At 41.9% G+C, this 4,391-nt stretch overlaps 1 long non-coding RNA gene across 1 annotated transcript; it reads right to left on the reverse strand.

The window, feature by feature from the left end:
- Nucleotides 1-455: 455 nt before the first annotated feature.
- On the reverse strand, nucleotides 456-2,798 carry LOC135318989 (uncharacterized). The gene is made up of 3 exons (XR_010377504.1): nucleotides 2,392-2,798; nucleotides 1,125-1,397; nucleotides 456-770 (listed from the first exon to the last, which is right to left on the reverse strand). It is a non-coding gene; the product is annotated as an uncharacterized LOC135318989 (long non-coding RNA).
- Nucleotides 2,799-4,391: the final 1,593 nt, after the last annotated feature.

Here is a 4,391-nt window from a genome sequence, read left to right on the forward strand (position 1 = left end):
CAATGAATTATAGAGGAGCAAAAAGAGAAGTAAGAGCTTTGAACATCTGAAGTGTTTCTAAAACATCAGTTTGAGAAGAATGGTTAGGATTGTAGACCTCTGGGTGATGTGTCCACCAAGTTCCATAATGGGTATGGCAGGAATGTTGAGTGAAGTTTGAGAGATTTTCCAAAAGACACTCTTTCAAAAAATGACCTCATCTCAGCCGAGACCTTGCCCATGCTTCTCAATGGAGAGCCATTCCTTTGTGAAGCTTTTCATCCCAGGAGAAAGAGCAATTTCTTAACCTATTACAAGCCACCATCTTGGAAGGGGAATATATACGAAAAAAAAATACACACACACACACACACCCTTGTATCCTAACACTAAGACTGTTGCATGTCAGAGAAATAAATCTTTGTTTTATTATGCCTCTTATACTTGGGTCTCTGATACAGCAGCTGAAAATATATTTAAATAATATAGTGAGTTTCTGTTGCTTGCAAACCACCCCCCCCAAAAAAAATTATTCTTTCTCTCGCTCTCTGAGGGCTACTGCCATCATGGCCCTCCTTTTAAGGTGGTAACATTGTTGCAAGGTGAGCTTCAGATGAGTCCTCAGAGTGGCCATCTGATTGCCTTGGGCATAGCTCTTTCTGCTTCTAAGAAATCCAAAAAGCGCAGAACCCTGGAGTTAGACTGGCTGGGCTGAATCCAAACTCTACTGCTTTCCAGCTCCACAGCCTTGTGCAGGTTACTTAATCTTGCATAAGCCTCACTTTCTCATTCTGTAAAACAAGAGTAATACCACCTAATCCATAAGGATGTTGAGAGGATTAAAAAGAGGTACCGCACAGCACATAATGTGCACTCATAAAAGTTAGCTATTGGGTTTAGCTAAGTTAGCTAAACTCTCTGAACCACAGTTGCCTCATCTTTAGAATGGGACAATAACATTTCATTAAGTGGTTGAAAACCCTGAATGAGATGATAGAAGAGAAATGCTTAGCCCTGCCCATGAAAGGGAAATGGGAATATAGGAAATACCCACAACCTCAACCCCACCCCCACCCCCGTGTGGTCCAACCCTGTCAATCATTCTCTCCCTGAGCCCCACCTACCTCAACCCATCTGGACTTTACCTCATAGAATCCGCCCAGGGCTGACTGAGGGAGGCTTTGTTCCCATAATCAAGGTGCTGCCACTGAAGTTAATGGAATTAGGCTGACCTAGCCTTTGGGTACATTTCTTGCCCTCGAAATCCTGAAAAGGTTCTACAGGTTTCTGTGCTGTTTCTCATCTCTGCTCAGCACGGAATGCTGCTGCTTCACGCGTGGCAAAGAGAACAGGGCATTTTGATTAAAACACAGACAAATGCCATCTGGCGTCCCATCTCCTGAGGGCACTGTTGACATCTAAAAAGAACATGCATTGGCATGAAAGGAAAAAATCGAGTGGTTAAAGGCAGAAATAAGGGTTTAGGATAGGAGAACCAGCAGAAATTATATTTCTAGTTCATGGCCCCAACTTCAACTATGAATCAACATTTTATTCCCCATCAATTACTGAAAGCCTCACTAAACACCATCATAGCTAAGTCACAGCAAACGGCTCTCCTCACTTTCTCCTCCTACGAGGGATGAGCCCACACCTTCCTCTCTCACCCTGTGCAGCTTCTGTTCCTACCTGGTCTTCTATAGGGACAGATGCCCCCTGAGGGCAGGGCGGTGGTCTGTTTGGTTTCCAGCGTTAATCCTGCTGTCCAGAACCATGCTTAGCACATAGTAAGTATTCGGTAAAAATTTACAGGATGAATGAATCAGCCTCGTGTGTTCCCCACCGCTTATTTTCTTTTCTGTCATTTATTTGTGGGTGTCCTCTTTTAAGAAAGGACGTGAGGCAGCTTATTAAAAATACACCTATCCTCATCTACAAAACAGAAGCAGACTTGCAAACATAGTAAACAATCTTATGGTTACAGGGAAAGGGGGTGGGAAGGGATAAATTTGGGAGTTGGAAATTTACAAATGTTAGCCACTATATATAGACATAGATTTTTAAAAAGTTTCTGCTGTATAGCACAGGGAACTATGTTCAATATCTTGTAATAACCTTTAGTAAAAAAATATGAAAACGAATATATGTATGTATATGAATGACTGGGACATTGTGCTGCACACCAGAAATTGATGCATTGTAACTGACGGTACTTCAATTAAACACACACACACATCTCCATCAGGGCTTCACTCATGCAGAGAGGGAAGCACTAGTGCACTTTGTCTCCATCTAAATTTAAGCTCCTTAAGGAGACACTTTACTCTCCAGGACCTTACACACTGTATGTGTTCCAGAAATATTTACAGCAAAAGCACTCAGTGGTTGAGTTATCATTTACTCCGGACCCACCAGGAGAGAGATGAGAGCGATTTTCCAAAGCGGTTGTTGATGAGTTGATGAGATGACTCTGATTCATCCCCGATCTCTTGCCAAGACCCTTCAATCCCATTACTCACCTCAAGGGTTAGTCGATGTGTGAGTTAAAACCTAGAATGAGAAAATTCTAGTTAGTCAGATCTTACCGGCAGAGACCTCTGTTTTTTACCTTCCTGGGCTTTTCTCTAACCACTTGGCCACATCACAAATGAATACCAAGACCCTGACAGAGGTTCAGGGAAAGTGGAAACTCTGCCTTCTAGTTCCAGGAGGCCATTCCTGGGATGGTTTTCGTCTGAGGTTCACTCCTCTAGAACTTTCCTGTGTATTCTGAGAAACAGCTAGAAGACCACTTTTAAACCAAACCTGGCCTGGGTATTCATAACCACTACCCGCCCCCAACTTTGGACTACCACCCCACCCTCAACCACAGAGGACAGCCTTAGTAACAGGATTCTGACTCTAGCCACCACTGCAACAGGAATGAAAAAAGACATAAGAAAACAAAAACACTAACTCAAAAAGATACCTGCACCCCCATGTTCATTGCAGCATTATTTACCATAGCCAAGAAATGGAAACAACCTAAGTGTCCATCAATGGATAAATGGATAAAGAAAAGGTGGTAAAGATAGACAATAGAATATTATTCAGCAATAAAAAGAATGAAATCTTGCCATGAGGGACAACATGAATGGACCTTGAGAGTATTATGCTAAGTGAAATAAGTCAGACAAAGACAAATACTTTGACCTCTATGTCTAAAACACAAAACAAATGAACAAACAAAACAAAACAGAAGCAGACTCATAGATACAGAGAGCAAACATGTGGTTGCCAAAGAAAATAGGCTGGGCGAAGTAGGTAAAGAGGATTAAGATATACAAACTTCCAATTAAAAACTAAACAAATCATGGGGATGTAATGTAAGGGAAAATAGTCAATAATATTGTAATAATTTTGTATGGTGACAGATGGTTACTAGACTTACCTGCTGATCAATTTGTATTGTATATAAATGCTGAATCACTATGTACACACCTGAAATTAATATAATATTGTATATCAACTATACTTCAATTAAAAAATTAAAAGGAAAAAATAAAGTGATACAAACTGGTATAATTTATAAGTATCTGTGGAATGACACACATAGTGGATTATGAACACATTATTTCATGAACAGTGGTAAAATGCCTTGTAGGAAGGAAAGAAAGAAAAAAGAAGGAAGGAAGGAAAGGAAGAAAGGAAGGAAGGAAGGAAGAAAGGAAGAAAGGAAGTGAGGGAGGAAGGAAGGAAGGAAGGAAGGGGACAAAAAGAGGCACAAATCAATACCCCAGCATTTCCATTTGGCTCCTGAGCTGACTCTCCTTCCCTTCCTTCCACCATATTGTTTCCAGCTCTGCCTACTTTCCTTCCTCCTTTCCCAACACCCAGGACCAGCTTCAAGAGCATCTGACCCATGAAATCCCACAGGGTCTCACACTCAGAAGGGCCCCATACTGGGTTTATTGCTCTGATATCGCTGTCTTTAAAACTCCTAATTTTTGAAAAAGGATCCTGAAAATTTCATTTGGCTCTGGGCCTCACAAATTAGCCTGTCCCTACCACACCCTTTCGACTCTGGTGTCTCATCCTTGGTCCTCCTGGCCCTCTAGTTTGTACCTTTCACACAGCAGGCACTCAGTACAACTAAATTAAGGGGTTACCTAATAAAGGTAAAATAGTATTTGTCCTTTACATACCAGAAAAGATGGGGTGAGGCCAGGTGTTCTGTAGAGGGAAGCCCTTGAGATCTTGGACATGCAGTGCGGCAGTGAACACTGACCTTGTGATAGGACACACCTGGGTATTCTCACTAGAGAGTTCTAGGACGAGTAAGGACAACGCAGGGGCTATGAAGACCCCAGAGGAGGATTCACACTCCCATCCTGTGAGGGTTCAATTTATGTGCCAACTTAGCTAGGCCATGG

This window comes from Camelus dromedarius, chromosome 2 (genome assembly GCF_036321535.1).
Source record: "Camelus dromedarius isolate mCamDro1 chromosome 2, mCamDro1.pat, whole genome shotgun sequence".
In the NCBI taxonomy this organism is placed as follows: Eukaryota; Metazoa; Chordata; class Mammalia; order Artiodactyla; family Camelidae; genus Camelus; species Camelus dromedarius.